Source organism: Kogia breviceps, chromosome 5, assembly GCF_026419965.1.
Source record: "Kogia breviceps isolate mKogBre1 chromosome 5, mKogBre1 haplotype 1, whole genome shotgun sequence".
Classification (NCBI taxonomy): Eukaryota; Metazoa; Chordata; class Mammalia; order Artiodactyla; family Physeteridae; genus Kogia; species Kogia breviceps.
This window is the reverse complement of record NC_081314.1, coordinates 142,161,859-142,182,695: the sequence shown is the minus strand read 5'-3', so window position 1 is coordinate 142,182,695 and position 20,837 is coordinate 142,161,859.

The window sequence follows — 20,837 nt, the reverse complement described above, 5'->3', positions numbered from 1 at the left end:
GACAGCTTTGTCTCCTGTGACCCTTGGGCCTGTCCTTGAAGGAGGAGCATCATTTCCGTTTCAAAAGGAGGAAGCAAAGGCTCTGAGATGTTGGGTGCCTCACACCCAATATCCCACACACATGAGCAACAGACAGAATGTTTGAGCCCACCTCTCTCTTCCAACAAAGCTTGCCCTCTTCCTGTCATACTCCTTCTCCAGAAAGCCTTTGCAGTGAAAGTCTGAGAGAGAGAGGGCAGAGAATATATTTAGTGTAATTTAAACATCTGTAGGTACAGCTATAAGAGAACAGATTATAAGAAAACAGACAAAAGGTCAGTCACCTCCTAGTTCTGCCTGAACCAAGATCACAAAATAAACTGAAAAATATTGTAGCTTATTCTTTCCACGAAATGAGTTTTTTAAGGGAGTAAAACGTCTAGGGAGCTATTCTTATATAACAAGAGGGAAAATAAGGTCTGGTATGGTCTTTTCACTCCAGATGTGGTGAACTGGGAACAGATTCTCACAAGCCATGTGTGCATTTGTTTGTTGGGGGGCGGGAGGCGGGGTTGGGGGGAGCGGGTTGGATCACACTCGGGCTGCCGTAGCAAAGTACCACAGACTGGGAGGCTTTAAATAGATTTATTCTCTCACAGTCTGGAGGCCAGAAGTTTGAGATCAAGGTGTCGGCAGGGTTGGTTTCCTCTGAGGGCCTCTCTCCTTGGCGTGTAGACGGCCACCTTCTCCTTGTGTCTTCACATGGTCTCCCTCTGTACTTCTCTGTGCCTGAGTCTCTTCTAATAAGGACAGCAGCCCTATTGGATTAGGGCCCACTCACATATCCTCATGTAAACTTAATGACCTCTTTAAATAATCCTATCTCCAAATACAGTCACATTCTGAGGTACCAGGGATTAGGACGTCAAAACATAAATCTAGGGGAAACACAATTCAGCCCAAAACAGGGAAAATACGAGGTGTGAAGAATCAGATCAGAGTTTGTGAGATTCTGTGAAAACAGTCATAGATGGTGACATAGCCTTGTTTAGCCACCAAAGCAGAACAGAACTATCTTCTCTAGAAATATCCTAGTTGACTGGCATCAGAGGTGAATCATCAGTAAAATCTTTTTTTTTCTTTTAGAATCATATGAAAATAATTATGACAAGGATTCTGGGGAGATTGTGAGGTATAATATTTTCATCTCTTCAAATTCCTCCATCAAATCAGACCAAGCAACCAGTGTATCAAAATCAAAGACCTTGAACTTCTACAACAAAATACTTAACAAGGTATCCCAATGAATCTTGCAGAATGAGCGTGTGGGGTAAATCACCAACAGCTACAAGACCCGTATGGTTGAGGATCTGTGTGGGAGGAAAGAAAGGGATTTCAACAATACAGAGAACAGACAAACCACAGCATTGCTCACCTGTATGCACTGACAGCACAGAGGTGCAATTTGAAAATGGTAGCATCCAATTCACAGGGGAGCACAGGGGACCATGACACACCATTCTGACCAGGAAGGAGCAGTCTGGAAGCCTTCAAATAGCACAGGGAAGCTACTTGTCAAGACAAACTCCACAAGGAAGAGATTAGGAATAAAGGGTGCAGAGAACAGAGGTGGTGCAGGAAAAAAGTGGGGGAGGGGATCAGAAAGTCAGATCTCTGAAAATATTGAATACAATATTTTTTGTCACTTTGCAAAAGCAGCAGAAGAGGGAGCACTAGAGCCAGAAAAGCTACAGAACCTATTTTGCTGTATCCCTCCCTCTTATAAATACAGAAAAACTCATTTCCCTTAAAAACAAAACACAATAGAAAAGGATCATGGTCAACTCTAATATAAAGTTGTTATAAGAGAAAAGAGGAAAAGAACATAATATTGTCCCTACAGGCAATGAGAGCAAAACAGAAAGCTATGCTGCACAATGCAGATGAAAATGTAACCTAATATTTGAAATGAGGTGAAAGGAATTAAGCAAATGACAGATGTTATTAAAGTGTAACTTAGGGAATTCCCTGCCGGTCCAGTGGTTAGGACTTGTCACTTTCACCGCGATGGCCCAGGTTCAATCCCTTGTAGGGGAACTAAGACCCCACAAGGCGAGCCATGTGGCTAAAAAAAAAAAAGTGTAAAAAATCAAAACTAGAAACATTTAGAAGTACAAGTTTTGAAAGGACAGGTAACAGAACTCAGAACAGGATTAGAAGTACAAGGAAAATTTTTCAGAAAAAAATAACTAAATTAGAAGAGACATCAAAAGCAATAAACAAAACAAATAATGGCTTAAAAGAAACAAAATATAAAAGAGCAGATTTTCCAAAATCAAAACAAAATGATGAGGTTCCACTTCTGGTTATAAAAGATCACAAAAGACCACCACTACACCATAGCAATGAGAAAGCACTGGTTAAGCTTGAAATTGTATTTCTCTTTCACACCATTGAAGAGTTGTAGATTCAAAAGAAGTCTGAATAAACTAAAATCCAGAGAGGGATGAGCCCTTCTTTGTTGAGCATGGCCTCTTTCATTACTGGGGTAAGTTGTCAAGTATGGGAGCCTGGATGGGCGGAAAAGCAACTTTGCTACTGGTAGAGAAAAATTGGGGGGATAAGGAGAAACTGAGTGTTTAACAGCTGATGTGTAGACTTGAATCTGGTGGAGCCCCAAACACAGAGTCAGACATCACTGTCTGGCAACCCTCTCTCACAGAAATTTACTGAGTAAATGGTGGCCAGGAAGATGACACAAGAAAGAGAAATTTTGTGATATCAGATCTCACAGCACGGCTGGAAGGAGGGTAAACCCACACTCAAGATATTTAGGAACAGAGGTGAATTGAGTTAACCAGAGTGACAACCCCAGTGCTAATTCAGCTCAACTAATGATTAGATTGAAGAGACCAGATCCTAGACCAAGATACCTGACTCAAAAAAGAGCAAGCACTTCCTGGAAAATATTATAATTTCTGTCTGTTTTCACTGCTCTGCTATACTCAAATAGTAGTATTTAATTAAAAAAACAAACAAAGAACAACAAGAAAAAATACCTAAAGTACATGTGAATAAACCTGAAAATATGACCCATAAATAGAAAAAATAGTCAGTAGAAACAGACCCAGGGATGACCCAGAACTGTCATGTGCAAATAAAGACTTTAAATGTATTAATATATGTTAACATTTTTAGAGTGAAAAATGGGCAAAATTCATGAAAATGTAAGGAATTGTAACAGAGAAATAAAATGAAAACCTAGTCTAGTGCAGAAATGATTTCCAGGAACACTCTTCCTGCCCTCTGTTCCAGTTCACCTGGCTTGGTGACACAAATATCACAATATATTTGCCTTGAGCATCTCATTTCTTTAATTTCATAGGAGAAAAAACTGCCTTCATAAGAGCTAAAGTTGTTAACTACTGTAATATTTTGCAGTAATTATATGTTTTTTTCCTCAGGTTCAAGTGATTGAGTAATTTAAGTACACATTATCAACTGGATTTTTATTTGGAGAGTCTATTTGTAGAGAGATGCTACTATAAATTCATTCAAGCCTTGTAACTTGGATATAACAATATTTTAAGGACTTTAATATATGTTTCTAAAGAGTCAAGAGAGAAACCTAAACACAGCAGGAATGAGAAAAAGAATTATTCAAAAAAGTTGATAAAACTTGAATATGCCAGTTTAACTGCAATTTGAAAATGTGCTTTGGAATGTTTCAATAAAACAAATGAGAAATTATAGACTTGTATGGACTTGTATAAAAAGTGCCTTTTTTGACACTAAAATTTGTTAAAGCCCTGAAATAAAATACACATAAAAATTAATAGAATATTTAAAAAACAACAAAGATGAGAAATGAAGAACAGAAATCATTCTGCTGTCAAAGAGAGAACGTTAATAATGAAAAAGTTTAGATGATTCTAAAAGTAGTCAATCATTAAGACAAGGAAATAAATTTCTAATAGAAATAGATGTTCTTGAATGACGTGGTATCCAATTAATAATGAGAAGTGAGTCATAGGATCACACCAAAATAAGATTTCAATGTTTTGCTCCTGTGACACTGCATAGTGACACTGATGAAGATAACGTAAAACTCCTAACACACCACTACAACAAGGACATTGATGACCATCTGGTTAAAGAGGATCAGTTCAAAGAATACTTAAGGGGTTTCCCTGGTGGCGCAGTGGTTGAGAATCCGCCTGCCGATGCAGGGGATGCGGGTTCATGCCCCGGTCCGGGAAGATCCCACATGCCATGGAGCGGCTGGGCCCGTGAGCCATGGCCACTGAGCCTGCACGTCCGGAGCCTGTGCTCTGTAACGGGAGAGGCCACAACAGTGAGAGGCCCATGTACCGCAAAAAAATAATACTAATAGTAATAAAAATTAAAAAATAAAGAATACTTAAGAATAGTGAATCACAAAAAAGTTGAAATGCCTTGCAATCTTAAAACTCATGGGTGGGGCTTCCCTGGTGGCGCAGTGGTTGAGAATCCGCCTGCCGATGCAGGAGACACGGGTTCGTGCCCTGGTCCGGGAAGATCCCACATGCCGCGGAGCAACTAAGCCCGTGAGCCATGGCCGCTGAGCCTGCGCGTCCGGAGCCTGTGCTCTGCAACGGGAGAGGCCACAGCAGTGAGAGGCCCGCATACAGCAAAAAAAAAAAAAAAAAAAAAAAAAAACTCATGGGTGACAGAAACTCAATAGAGATGGTCCCAATTTTAACAATCCTAAAACTTTACATGATATTACCAGTAATTAGTTGTGAGGTGGTAATTAATTAATTAATTAATATTTGCCAAACTATCAATAACAAATATTGATCACAGATGCCAGAGGCAAGATCGAATGACCAACCTCTTCTCTCTTTTTAAATATAGTTTAAAATCATTGTCATATGAAGAGGAAAGCAAAGAATATGCAGCCCAAAAAATAGAGAGGGGGGAAAAGAGGTGGTTCGGGCAGCTAACTAATAAAATAGTGTGTTACTTTTCTGGACGTTTTAATGGGTGTGTTATTAAATTTATGATCGATGGTGATTTTTTCTCTCCTAAATAAATATTCACCATCAAACCTAACCCCATATTCATAATTTCATGTTACTTGTTATTAAAATGGACCCTCCAATAATACAAGCTTCAGGCCTCGGAAAACCTAGCTCCACCCACACAGAGCACTGGCCAGTCTCTGTGGGCACTGGCCACGTTCCCTGGATAGTGAGGAGACTTAACCACTGGACCGCCAGGGAAGTCCCCAGGTTCTTCTAAATAAGTCACCAATGCCTCTTATTTTTCGCTTGCTGGGTTTGTTTTTATGATTTGTCTTTTTCCCCCTTAAGGAAGGGTTGTCGGTCATGTTAATGAAAGTGACAGCATATCCAAGTGGGAAGCATCCTGGGACCATTTCACCCACCAAGACCACTTCTGAAGCAGAAGGTAATAGTGGTTCCACCACCAAGCCAAAGGGCCCCATGGAAAGATGGAACAAAGAACATGTGCTCCCTAAGAGAAATAAGACAAGCTGACCAGAGAAGGGGTGACAGTAGCCCAGGAGAGGTTCCAACCCCTGGGGCTTCCTGGGCAGGTGGCAGGACCCAGAAGTGTGGGAAGCTGATCTCTGTGAAGGGAACTTTGACAATGGGAGATGGAACAGGAGGATCCAGGGGATGAATTCTACCTGCCTCCCTCCTGAAGGATGGTTCTGAGCAGCTGCATGTTCATACAGCCAGCCCGGAGACAGTGCATGGGACCAAACAACCAGCCAGCCTGTCTGGCGAGGCTGGGACAGGTAAGTAACACACCCGCTTGTCTGCTTTCCCTCCTTCTCTGCTCAATCAATTACCCCTACTTCTGGCTTCTCAGGGATTTTCATACACACATACACACATACCACCAATAAAGTGTTAGCTCATTGTATCTGTTCTTCAATTTTGAAAAGGTGTATCAAGAAAACTGACCTAGAAGCCCAGATATAAAGTTTAGTCAATTCTCCAATCACTTAGCCATGGCAAGCACGATGATTATATAATCAGAAAACAGCCCCTTCCTGTCCTCATGCCCCAGTTGAAAATGGAAAGCAAAATGCCCAGATGTGATAAAGGCTTCAGATAAAGGCCAGTGTCCTATAGGGGCAAGAGTTACCACAGAGAGGAAATGACCGGGGAGCATCTGACAGCACGTGGGTGAGTTGGATTAAAGATGGAATCCAGTGAGTGATGAGCAAAGAGTTTTGCAAACCTGGAGGTAAGCGATATGAAAGTAAGTTTCAAGCAAATGTTGAAATTAGGTTTGGCTGCAAATAACAGAAAATTGTCAAAAGCAACTTTTTCAGTACTCTGAAAATTAACCAAAGGCTTGCAACAATTTGAGATTTATTCAAGAAAAATGACTAAATCTTGGTGAGAAATGTGAACTTTGTAGCATTTTCACTTGCCCTGGGCCCATCTTCCTTTTCCCAGTTGGGACAGTTGGGCAAGTTGCTCCCCCAAAAAGCCCCATTCCCAGCCTCTGCCATTATTGTCCTGTCTGTGAGTTCTCTTGAAATCCCAGTGGCCACACACGATGAAGAAAATAGACTATACACATTTAGTTTGGAAAGTTTGTAAAGAAACAGCAGCTGTTGCTAACAAAGCCTGGGAGATGTGATTTCCAGAGTTTCCACAGCATATGATTTAATATGTCCAGTTTTCAACAAAAACGTTATTAGACCTGTAAAGACACAGGAAATATGGCCCACAGGAAAAAAAAAAAACGCTGTCAGAAACTGCCCCTGAGGAAGCCCAGATGTTGAACTTACTAAACAAAGACGTTATATCAGCTATTATAAATAGATTCAAAGAACTAAAGGAGGCCAAGCCTGAGAACAAAAAGAAAGCATGAGAACTATGTCCCACCAAACAGATAATATCGCTAAAGAGATGAGACTTATTTTTTTAGATAAACAAATATAAATTCTGGAGCTAAACAGTACAGTAATTGCAAAGAAAAATTGAAGAGTGGGGCTCAACAGCAGATTTGAAGACAGGTCGGTTGAGATTACACAGGCTGAGGAAGAGAAAGTGTCTTAGTCAGCTCAAGCTGCTGTAACAAATACCAAAGAGTGGGTGGCTCAAACAACAGACATCATCTCTCCCAGTTATGGAGGCTGAAAGTCCGAGATCAGGGTGCCAGCATGTTTGGGTTCTTGGTGAGTTCTCTCTTCTTGGTTCTCACATGGCAGAGAGAGAGAGAGAGAGAGAAATCTCTGGTCCCTTCATTCCCTCATTAGGACACCAGTCCCATCATGGGGCTCCACCTCCATGACCTCATCCAAGCCTAATCACCTCCCAAAGGCTCTACCTCCAAATACCATCACACTAGGGATTAGGGCTTCAACATATGAACTTGGTTGTGTGGGGGGAGAGGAACACAAACTTTCAGTCCACAGCAGAAAGAAAAAAGAATTTTTTAAAAATGAAGTATCTCGGGCTTCCCTGGTGGCGCAGTGGTTGAGAATCCGCCTGCCGATGCAGGGGACACGGGTTCGTGCCCTGGTCCGGGAAGATCCCACATGCCGCGGAGCAACTAAGCCTGTGAGCCGTGGCCGCTGAGCCTGCGCGTCCGGAGCCTGTGCTCCGCAACGGGAGAGGCCACAACAGTGAGAGGCCCGCATACCGCAAAAAAAAAAAAAAAAAAAAAAAAATGGAGTATCTCAAGAGAGCTGTGGGACATCGTCAAGTGTACCAACATGCACTTAATGGGAGTCTCTGAGGGGGACACACAAGACATTTGCACCTACTGCTCCTCTGAGTTGTCCTTCCCTTATCTATCAGCATGGCTCACTCACTTTCCTCTTCCAGGTCTCCACTCAAATATCTCCTCAACGTGGAGGTCTTTCCTCACCTCCCTGTGTAAAACAGCAACTCCCTAGCCCTCCTCACCATCTCCCAACCAGGCACTTCCAGGCCTCCGACTCTGCATTGTTTTTCTCTATGGTGGTCATCTACCTGATTCTCTATCTATCTATTTGTTTATTTGTTTGTGGTCTTCTCCCTCTACTGGTGGTAAGTTCCAGGAAAGCTGACAGTTTGCTGTTTCACCACCAGCTGCTGGCCCAGTCCTGGCACCCCACAGCTGCTCAACAATTTTTTTTTTTTTTTTTTTTTTTTTTTTGCGGTACGCGGCCCTCTCACTGTTGTGGCCTCTCTCGTTGTGGAGCACAGGCTCCGGACGTACAGGCTCAGTGGCCATGGCTCACGGGCCCAGCCGCTCCGCGGCACGTGGGATCTTCCCGGACTGGGGCACGAACCCGCGTCCCCTGCATCGGCAGGCGGACTCTCAACGGCTGCGCCACCAGGGAAGCCCAGCAAATATTTTTTGAATGAATAAATTCTGTCAGCCAGAAAAGTATCTGTCTGCTTTGATCCGGTAAACTCAGTCCTGGGAATTTAAGCAAATAATTCAAGGGAAGAGAAAAATTATGTGAATGCAAATGTCTATTGCCATAGAGTCGTTGGTCAAACTTCATCTTACCAAGGGCACGGGGTAGTCCAATGATGAAAATACGGAGTCGGGTTTTTAGGAAAGGTTCCTCGGAAGAGAGAGTCTTGAGCAGAATCTTGAAGGAAGTGGCAGGTTTGGTTTAGCAGAAGAAAGACTCTAGCCAAAGACCCAGGGGGAGGAATGGGTCCTGGAGCATGAAGCCTAAAGGACACCAGGGGTCCCAGGGGAGTGGAGTTTGAGAACCAGAGAGAAGTTGGTGGGTGAGGGGGGCTGGGGTCATAGAGCGCACCCAAAATTCAGTATAAACACCACTGAGCTCTTCTTGCAATAAACATGGGAGAACCCCAAGATATTGTACATGTAAAGTTTGCATCTTAGAGAAACTATTTTAAGGGGCTTCCCTGGTGGTGCAGTGGTTGAGAGTCCGCCTGCCGATGCAGGGGACACGGGTTTGTGCCCCGGTCCGGGAGGATCCCACGTGCCGCGGAGCAGCTGGGCCCGTGCCTGTGCTCCGCAACGGGAGAGGCCACAGCAGTGAGAGGCCCGCGTACCGTAAAAAAAAAAAAAAAATTTTTTTAAATACCTGCAAATGGGTAAAAAATGTGAGATTCACTCTTCCAGATCAGGAAAGTCATCCTGCAGTTCCTGGCAGATCTGTCAAACAAACTCCCACCTGGTTTTCTAATCCAGAACCAGCACCATCAGCGAGATCAGCGAGGGCGGGACTTCTTGTCTGGAGAACACCTCCACGCTTATTAAGGATCCCGTATCAGATCATTTGGGGGTTGTCAGCATGTTTGCAACTCTGTCAGAAGAGATGTAAGAGTAATTTCAACAGCAAGACTGAAAAGCCATTCCTCTAGGGGAGAAAAGTCCTTAGACTGAAAAATTCTTCAGGCAAAAATATTTGAGAACACAATAATAACAACAAAATTCTCAGGGCATGGATTTGCAGCAATGGGGATGGACCTAGAGATGATCATACTAAGTGAAGTAAGTCAGACAGAGAAAGACAAATACCATATAACATCACTTATATGTGGAATCTAAAATATGACACAAATGAACTTATTTACAAAACAGAAGCCTACTCACAGACATAGAGAATGAACTTGTGGTTGCCAAGAGAGAGAGGGGCTGGCTGAGGGAAGGATTGGAGTTGGGGGTTCGCAGATGCAAACTATTATACATAGAATGGATAAACAACAAGGTCCTACTACATAGCACAGGGAACTATATTCAATATCTTGTGAAAAACCATAATGGAAAAGAATATGAAAAGAATATATATGTATGTATAACTGAATCACTTTGCTGTACAGCAGAAATTAACACAACATTGTAAATCAACTATACTTCAGTTAAAAAAAAAAGTTCTGAACTTTTTAACTCTGGTTTTGTTTTGCTATCTGTTTTACTCAAAACGACAGTAAAATATAACATTTTACCATGATACACATTTTCATGATGCCAATGGCTTGATGGTTTTCCTCAGATGTTGGATTTTTAAACTTGAATTCTAATTCTCTTTGCATTACTATATTTATTCCTATTTTGTGTCATCTCAATAACTACCACTGAATGCTGTGGCTTTGCCTATGCCCCTCACTTAAGTTCCAAAGTTACCATGTGGCTTTAGCCAAATGGTTGGAACCCTGTCTCTCCACTGTACAGTGAAGATAATCAGATTCCTCAGTCCTAAAGCCAATTTTAGTTAAAATGCTAGAAGTATGAACTACAGCATGAGATCTGACTCAGCTCTAAGGAATCACTGCCACTGATTGGTTACCTTCAGAAGAATGGGCAAGGTTTTGCATATTCAAAGATTTTGAGGGGCTTCCCTGGTGGCGCAGTGGTTGAGAGTCCGCCTGCCGATGCAGGGGACACGGGTTCGTGCCCCGGTCTGGGAAGATCCCACATGCCGCGGAGCAACTAGGCCCGTGAGCCATGGCCGCTGAGCCTGCGCGTCCAGAGCCTGTGCTCCACAACGGGAGAGGCCACAACAGTGAGAGGCCCGCGTACCACGCACACAAAAAATAAATAAAATAAAAACCTACTCAATAGAAGAAAAAAAAAAAAAAAAGATTTTGAAAAAACTGGTGTCCAGTCATTGTAGCTCCCAATGTCACTTAGAAGAGAGATTCAACATGTAGAACTACCAAATAACAATTCAGAATGGGATACTGATAAGCTCCCAAGTATGCCCTTCCAATTAATACATGCAGTCATCCCCACTTATCCTTGGGGGATATATTCCAGGACCCACAGTGGATGCCTGAAACCGAGGATAGTACCAAACCCTATATATATACTGTGATTTTTCCTAAACATACATGCTGAAGATAAAGTTTACTTTATAAATTAGGCACAGTAAGACAATATCCTAATTACCAGCATCACTACTCTTGTGCTTTGGGGTCCTTATTAAGTAAAATAAGGGTTACTGGAGCACAACCACTGTGATACCGCTATAGGTGATCTAACAACCAAGGGCAGTACTAAATGACTAACGAGTGGGACATGTTAGAGAAAAGGATGATTCAGGTCCTGGAGGGCCGGAGCAGGAGGGCATGTGGTTCCATCATGCTATTCAGAACGGTGCACAATTTAAAACTTATGGATGGTTTGTTTCTGGAATTTTCCATTTAATAGTTTTGAACCACAGTTGACCTCAGTTAACTGAAACCACAGAAAGCAAAACCACACATAAGGGGGAACTACTGCAGGAAATTAAAGTGAAGTGAAAAATAGGGGTGGGGAAAGGGGAATTGGAGGAAGGTGGTCAAAAGTGGAAAGCAAAGAATGTTGCCCACCACCCAGTTCTACAAGGATTGAGTTATTAGTCACTGCAGTTGCTGACCTATATATAGAATTCAGGGCAAAGGTCAAGAATGAGGCACAACAGGCCCTTAGAGAGTTCGAAATAGTTCAGATGAAACTTTTTATGAACCTGGATTCTTGCTTCTTCCCATGCTTAGAAAAGCACTCAAATCATTAGCTGAGATATCTGTCCCTCCTGATGAGCAGTAAGCTTCTACTGAGGTCTATGCCTGAGTGCACATACCCCTTTGCCAAAGTCACGTGCACACTGACCTCTCCCCCTCCCTCTTTGGAGCACTTCCTCAGAGCTATCTGAGAGGATGTCTCCTGGGTTCTAGTCCTCAGTAAGTCCCCTGCAACTGAAACTCACAGCTCTCACATTGTGTGTTTTTTTTCAAGTCAATGAAAAGTACAAACTTCTAGTTAACAGATAAATAAGTACTAGGGATGTAACGTACAGCATGGTGACTATAGTTAACACTGATGTATAGTATATTTGAATGTTTTTAAGAGATTCAATCCCAAGAGTTCTCATCACAAGAAGGAATTTTTCTCTCCTTTTTATTGTATCTATATGAGATGACGAATGGTAACTAAACCTATTGTGGTAATCATTTCACAATATGGGTAAATCAAACCATTATGCTGTACATCTTAAACCTATACAGTGATGTATGTCAATTATTTCTCAATAAAACTGGAAAATTAATTATCAGGATTTTTCAAATGATGCGAGAAATAATATGCAGAAGGTACCCATGGAGGAGACTCAAGAAGTCATGGAGGTGGACCTTCAAGATGGTGAAGGAGTAAGACGTGGAGATCACCTTCCTCCCCACAGATACATCAAAAATACATCCACATGTGGAACAACTCCTACAGAACACCTACTGAATGATGGCAAAAGACCTCAGACTTCCCAAAAGGCAAGAAACTCCCCACATACCTGGGTAGGGCAAAAGGAAAAACAGAGACAAAACAATAGGGACAGGACCTGCACCTCTGGGAGGGAGCTGTGAAGGAGTAAAGTTACCACACACTAGGGAGCCCCTTCACTGGTGGAGACAGTTGGTGGGGGGGGAAGCTTCAGAGCCACAGAGAAGAGTGCAACAAGGTGCAGAGGGCAAAGCGGAGAGATTCCCACACAGAGGATGGGTGCTGACCAGCACTCACCAGCCCGAGAGGCTTGTCTGCTCACCTGCTGGGGGGGAGGGGGGACTGGGAGCTGAGGTTTGGGCTTCGGAGGTCGGATCCCAGGGAGAGGACTGAGGTTGGCTGCGTGAATACAGCCTGAAGGGTGCTAGTGCACCACAGCTAGCCAGGAGGGAGTCCAGGAAAAAGTCTGGAACTGCCTAAAAGGCAAGAGACCATTGTTTTGGGGTGCGTGAGTAGAGGGGATTCAGAGCACCACCTAAATGAGCTCCAGAGATGGGCGTGAGCCACGGCTATCAGCTCAGACCCCAGAGGCAGGCATGAAATGCTAACGCTGCTGCAGCAGCCACCAAGAATCCTGTGTGCAAGCACAGGCCACTATCCACACAGCCCCGGGAGCCTGTGCAGCCCGCCACTGCCAGGGTCCCATGATCCAGGGACAACCTCCCCGGGAGAACACACAACATGCCTCAGGCTGGTGCAAAGTCACGCCGGCCTCTGCCACCGCAGGCTCACCCTGCAATCCAGTTATAACTACCATGCCCCTCCCAGATCATCCAAAATGAAAATAAATAAAGAAACACAAGCTTTAAATAACACATTTTTTTTAAATGGATTTAATTGATATTTATACAACATTCCATCCAAAAACAACAGAATACACTTTCTTCTCAAATGCTCATGGAACATTCTCCAGGATAGATCATATCTTGGGTCACAAATCAAGCCTCAGTAAATTTAAGAAAATTGAAATCATATCAAGTATCTTTTCCAGCCACAACACTATGAGACTAGATATCAATTATAGGGGAAAAAAATTTTAAAAATACAAACACATGGAGGCTAAACAATACACTAACAAATAACAAAGAGACCACTGAAGAAATCAAAGAGGAAATAAAAAAATACCTCGAGGGCTTCCCTGGTGGCGCAGTGGTTGAGAGTCCGCCTGCTGATGCAAGGGACACAGGTTCATACCCTGGTCTGGGAAGATCCCACATGCCACGGAGCGGCTGGGCCCGTGAGCCATGGTCGCTGAGCCTGCGCGTCCAGAGCCTGTGCTCCGCAACAGGAGAGGCCACAACAGTGAGAGGCCTGCGTACTGCAAAAAAAAAAAAAAAAACCTCGAAACGGGGCTTCCCTGGTGGCGCAGTGGTTGAGAATCCGCCTGCCGATGCAGGAGATATGGGTTCGTGCCCTGGTCCGGGAAGATCCCACATGCCGCGGAGCAACTAAGCCCGTGAGCCATGGCCGCTAGGCCTGTGCGTCCGGAGCCTGTGCTCCACAACGGGAGAGGCCACAACAGTGAGAGGCCCGCATACCGAAAAAAAAAAAAAAAAAAAAAAAAAAAAAAAACCTCGAAACAAATGACAATGAAAATATGACGACCCAGAACCTATGGGATGCAGCAAAAGCAGTTCTAAGAGGGAAGTTTATAGCAATACAATCCTACCTCAAGAAATAAGAAACATCTCAAATAAACAATCTAACCTTACACCTAAAGCAATTAGAGAAAGAAGAACAAAAAAACCTCAAAGATAGCAGAAGGAAAGAAATCATAAAGATCAGATCAGAAATAAAAGAAAAAGAAATAAAGAAACAATAGCAAAGATCAATAAAACTAAAAGCTGGTTCTTTGAGAAGATAAACAAAATTGATAAGCCACTAGCCAGACTCATCAAGAAAAAAAGGGAGAAGACTCAAATCAACAGAATTAGAAATGAGAAAGGAGAATTAACAACTGACACTGCAGAAATACGAAGAATTGTGAGGGATTACTAAAAGCAACTATATGCCAATAAAATGGACAACCTGGGAGAAATGGACAAATTCTTAGAAAAGCACAACCTTCTGAGACTGAATCGGGAAGAAATAGAAAATATAAACAGACCAATCACAAGCACTGAAATTGAAACTGTGATTAAAAATCTTCCAACAAACAAAAGCCCAGGACCAGATGGCTTCACAGGTGAATTCTATCAAACATTTAGAGAAGAGCTAACACCTACCCTTCTCAAACTCTTCCAAAATATAGCAGAGGGAGGAACACTCCCAAACTCATTCTACAAGGCCACCATCACTCTGATACCAAAACCAGACAAAGATGTCACAAAAAAAGAAAACTACAGGCCAATATCACTGATGAACATAGATGCAAAAATCGTCAACAAAGTACTAGCAAACAGAATCCAACAGCACATTAAAAGGACCATATACCATGATCAAGTGGGGTTTATCCCAGGGATGCAAGGATTCTTCAATATACACAAATCAATCAATGTGATACACCATATTAACAAACTGCTTTCAACAAAATTCAACACTCGTTTATGATAAAAGCTCTCCAGAAAGTAGGCATAGAGGGAACTTATCTCAACATAATAAAGGCCATGTATGACAAACCCACAGCCAACACTGTTCTCAATGGTGAAAAACTGAAACCATTTCCTCTAAAATCAGGAAAAAGACAAGGATGTCCACCCTCACCACTATTATCCAACATAGTTTGGGAAGTTTTAGCCACAGCAATCAGAGAAGAAAAAGAAATAAAACAAATCCAAATCAGAAAAGAAGAAGTAAAGCTGTCACTGTCTGCAGATGACATGATACTATACATAGAGAATCCTAAAGATGCTACCAGAAAACTACTAGAGCTAATCAATGAATTTTGTAAAGTTGCAGGATACAAAATTAATGCACAAAAAACTCTTGCATTCTTATATCTAATGATGAAAAATCTGAAAAAAGGAAACACTCCCATTTACCATTGCAACAAAAATAATAAAATACCTAGGAATAAACCTACCTAAGGAGACAAAAGACCTGTATGCAGAAAACTATAAGACACTGATGAAAGAAATTAAAGATGATACCAACAGATGGAGAGATATACCATGTTCTTGGATTGGAAGAATCAACATTGTGAAAATGACTATACTACCCAAAGCAATCTACAGATTCAATGCAATCCCTATCAAACTACCAATGGCATTTTTCACAGAACTAGAACAAAAAATTTCACAATTTGTATGGAAACACAAAAGACCCCAAATAGCCATAGCAATCTTGAGAAAGAAAAACAGAGCTGGAGGAATCAGGCTCCTGGACTGCAGACTATACTGCAAAGCTACAGTAATCGAGACAGATGGTACTGGCACAAAACAGAAATATAGATCAATGGAACAGGATAGAAAGCCCAGAGATAAACCCACACAAATATGCTTACTTTATCTTTGATAAAGGAGACAAGAATATACAATGGAGAAAAAGCCTCTTCAATAAGTGGTGCTGGGAAAACTGGACAGCTACTTGTAGAAGAATGAAATTAGAACACTCCCTAACACCATACACAAAAATAAACTCAAAATGGATTCAAGACCTAAATGTAAGGCCAGACACTATAAAACTCTTAGAGGAAAACACAGGAAGAACACTCTTTGATGTAAATCACAACAAGATCCTTTTTGACCCACCTCCTAGAGAAATGGAAATAAAAACAAAAATAAACAATTGGAACCTAATGAAACTTAAAAGCTTTTGCACAACCAAGGAAACCATAAACAAAACAGAAAGACAACCCTTAGAATGGGAGAAAATATTTGCAAACGCAGCAACTGACAAAGAATTAATCTCCAAAATATACAAGCAGCTCATGTAACTCAATATCAAAAAAACAAACAACCCAATCCAGAAGATCTAAATAGACATTACTCCAAAGAAGATATACAGATTGCCAACAAACACTTGAAAGGATGCTGAGTATCACTAATCATTAGAGAAATGCAAATAAAAACTACAATGAAGTATCACCTCACACCGGTCAGAATGGCCATCATCAAAAAATTTACAAACAATAAATGCTGGAGAGGGTGTGGAAAAGGGGAATCTTCCTGCACGCCTGGTGGGAATGTAAACTGATACACCCACTGTGGAGAACAGTATGGAGGTTCCTTAAAAAACTAAAAATAGGACTACCATATGACCCAGCAATCCCACTACTGGGCATATACCCTGAGTAAACCATAATTCAAAAAGAGTCATGTACCACAATGTTCATTGCAGCACTCTTTACAATAGCCAGGGCATGGAAGCAACCTAAGTGTCCATCGACAGTGAATGGATAAAGAAAATGGGGCACATATATACAACAGAATATTACTCAGCCATAAAAAGAAACGAAATTGAGTTATTTGTAGTGAGGTGGGTGGACCTAGAGTCTGTCATACAGAGTGAAGTAAGTCAGAAAGAGAAAAACAAATACCATATGGTAACATATATATGGAATCTAAAAAAAAATGGTTCTGATGAAGCTAGGGGCAGGACAGGAATAAAGATGCAGACACAGAGAATGAACTTGAGGACATGGGGAGGGGGAAGGGTAAGCTGGGACGAAGTGAGACAGTAGCATTGACATATATACACTACAAAATGTAAAACAGATAGCTAATGGGAAGCAGCTGCATCACACGGGTAGATCAGTTCAGTGCTTTGTGACCACCTAGAGGGGTGGGATAGGGAGGGTGGGAGGGAGACGCAAGAGGGAGGGGATATGGGGATATATGTATACATATAGCTGATTCACTATGTTATAGAGCAGAAACTAACACAACATTGTAAAGCAATTATACTCTAATAAAGATGTTTTTAAAATTAATAAATAAATAAATCTAACCATAATGGTATAAGGCCACATTTAAAAAAAAAAAAAGAAGTCATGGAAAGATGGGTCATAAATGCGGTGCTGGGTAGGTATGAGCATGTGTTCTGGAGGGAAGAGAGGAGAAACATGGGACCAGGGTAAAGGGTCTACATTAGGAGGCAAAGAGATGTAGACTGGCTTAGGGGAGCTACGGATGAATTGTAGGGGACCTAGGAAGACGCACTTTTTCATGGAAACAAACCCTTCGCAACTCTTCCACAAAGTAGAACTGAATAGAGGTTATTCTTCCTGCTCTTTCTCCTGAAATTGTTATCAAAAGTAATTTGATGTCCTTCTCCCTCTGGCCCCTGTGTCCAGCCTGCACATTCACACTATTATCAAGAGCAGCACTTCTCCAGTTTGGGGGGTTGGTGGACCACCTGGGGACCCTGTTATAAGGCAGGTGCCTGGGATTCTGCATTTCCAAGTTCCCAGTGACACCATCCAAGGAACAGACTTGGAGTAGCAAGGATCTTGGGTCTAATTCTCAAATTAGGGGAAGACATTTCAGAACCCCCCGGGGAGCTTTCTCACACTTGCCTAAATGATCTACACCAATCCATGTGGCGCAAAGGCCTCCTTTCATGCACTTTCCACCCCAAAGCTTTTGCTGGGCTCGCTGCCTTCAGACTGATCAATGACAGAAATAAAAGATTATTAAAGACTAGGGTTTGTTTTCTTTCTTTTGATATATTCAACTAGAGAAAAAGCTCTGGGCCTCGAATATGGTCTCAGCCTTCTTTCCACCTTCCATGTCCTAAAACACGTGATAAAAGAGTGGCCTAGAGAAGTCGTTCTCTATTTTTACGGTGCTTCTGCAGCTGCTGGGAGCTCATTAAAATTGCAGATTCCCAAACTCTGTCCCAGAGAGTCCGATTCAGCAGGTCCTACTGTGGCTCGGGGACTGACCTTCTGATGCAGGTGGGGCCTGGACCACATCTAGGGAAGGACAGAATCATTGCTCAGTTTCCTTCCAGGGCTACTCAACTGTACCTCACTTTGGGAAGAAAATCAAATCTGCTCAAGTGTTTTGAGATCGATTTAAATACATTTTGGGTTTTTGTTTGTTTTTGCTTTTGGTCGTGCCACAAGGCACGTGGGATCTTAGCTCCCTGACCAGGGATCGAACCTGCATCCCCTGCATTGGAAGCACAGAGTCTTAACCACTGACCACCAGAGAAGTCTCTAAATGTGTTTTCATATTCTGATCAATTCAGATAGCCAGAATACAACCGCAGTGCCTTGAAGTCTTCCTCTGCGGGTTGAAGCAGAAATAAATTAGATAAAATAACAAAATATAAAATAAAATAAGTCAACCCCAGAAGTCTTGAAGAATAATGTAGACTCTTCTGTAGGAATTTCTGAAGATGCAACACAGTGCTTTACATAGCAAAAACTCTAAAATTTCCCTCTCTCTCTCTCTCTCTCTCCCTCCTCTTCCTCCATGGAAGCTCCCTCACCTTTTCCATATGTGCGCCCCCATAAACGCCACCTGGACCCTGTCTCCTGGGTCAGGGACCCTCCCACAGTTCATTGGAAAATGTAGTCTGCTCTCCTGTCCCCCTTTCCTTTTCTCTCACATTGAAAATCTGGAGTTCTATGGAATAAAGTATCCACTGTGATATCCTTAGATCTCAATCAGTTCTGGAGTTAAGTTTCTTCAGAATAAAGTCAGTGAACACAGAGGTCCTATAGGGGTTAAGAACCCCTGTTGGTTTTGAGGAAACATTGGTATTGATTATAAAGTGGAGGGGACCGCAAAGGACTTCAACCATTTAAAACTAAAACAGGTGATATCTTAGAAGTTGATGAATGGGAAGAAAACTCAAGAGTGGTTTCACAAGGTCTCAGTTCTTGAGTCTCAGAGTCCTCCTGGGTGAAATGAAGGTAACATCTAACTCACAGGGTCATTGTATTTGACAAATAAATGCCTAACTGGGGCTACTTGGCCGTGGAAGCTGTGGCATATTGCACTATAGTTGTTGAAGGGCCTGTTCTCTCTCCCTTTCCAGACTCTGAGTCCCACTGGGCAGGGTTCCCTATTTTCTGCAGGTCTCCTGAGTCGGTGCTTATACCGTGTTTGGCGCTGCAGCGAGCTGGAGGATGATGTGGAGGAGGGAGACCCGCTGGTCATGCAGACAGAGCTCGTGGGACTCCTCAGCAGGCTCCGCTGTAATTTCACTCAGAAATCACATCTGTGATTTGCCAGACACAGGAATGAAGGCCAGCAGCAGCCTGCCACCTTCTGCCAGGACGGAGAGAAATAATGCCTGCAACCGTGGGTCACAGTACACGTCTCACTGAAGATCAACCTTGGGGAACCTGGGGCGGGGGGAGGCGGGGTGTCCTGAGGTCCAATCTGCGTTCCCCACGGGGAACAGGAGTGAAAAGCAAGTTGGGACCAGGCTTGGATACTGCGGGGAGGGGAAGATGGCCTCTGCAAGGATTTTCCTGGGAGGGTTCCTTCATGGCGGTGAGGGCTTTCTTCGGGCACCACGTCACGGGGCACGGCGAGGATGTGACCCCATGTGGATGGAGGGCTTGCTTTTCCTAGTGCAGCCCTGGAGCAGTCTCTAGAAAGCCCCATTCCGGAGACCTGCCCTGCAGGACGCCAAGCTCGGCACAGCTAATGTGTCCAGCCACCAGAGACGCAGCAGCACAGATCCCGACATGACCTGGAAGCCAAGAAGCCCAGATGTCCCCACCCAAGTGCACCTGAGGACGCCACTTTGCCGGCGGCCACACCTCCTCTGGGAACAAAGGGCCCAGCCCTCGGGGCGTGGCCCGGGAGAGTCCGGCCAATCGGTGCCGCGGGCTCCAGGTCACGTGACCTCCGGCAGAGGGCGGCCTCTTCCGTCTTCCGCCTAGCAGCTGGGCTCAACGTGGTGGAAGGGTGCTGGCACCACCAGGTTGAGGGTCTGCTCGGGAGAGCAACTCAGACAGCCTGTCATCTCCTATGTCCCGCGCCGCCTGTAGCCGCACCCTAGAATAGAGGCTGCGAAGCTCCGGGGCTCCGGCGAAGCGTGTAGGGGGCCCCACCAGGGCAAGGGCGAGGGCGAGGGCAAGAGCGTGGAAGGGAGCTGCAGCCGGCTCACCCCTCCCCGCCAGGACAGCAGCGCTCCGCGGGGCTGCACACTGCCCTGATGTCAATCGCCTCCAGCCGACCCCGGGGACCCCCAGGCCCTTGACCTGCACTTCCCGGGGCTGGAAGTAGTGACTGGGTTAACGGGTGTCACTGGGGAATTTGGATCCCGTGATTTTACGGTTTTAAAACATCTTTGTCACCACCTAACCTCCGCCCACTGGAAACCTTTAGGCATGGAAGAACGTTCCAGAAGGAAATCCGGGGTCGACCCCATCTGAGAAGATGTGGTGAGAGCAGCTCGTGTCTGCGCATCCCACAAAGGCTCCAGCTTCTCCCCAGATCACCTCACCTGTCCTATAACTACCCTGCAGGGTGGGCTTCGTCCCCATTTTAGAGATGAGGAAAAAAGTTAAGACGGGTTTGAGGAGCTTGTCCAAGGTTGCACAAAGCCAGGCTTTGCATCTCAGCTGCTTGCGAGTGACCAGCTGCAGGCTGGCAGGTGGGCCTTGAGGTCTGAGGGGAAAGGCTCGGCTCAGTGCCCCTTTGCACTCATCAGGGAGTGGGCTGCAGGCTTGATCCCCGGCCCCAGATGTGCCAGCTGCCGAA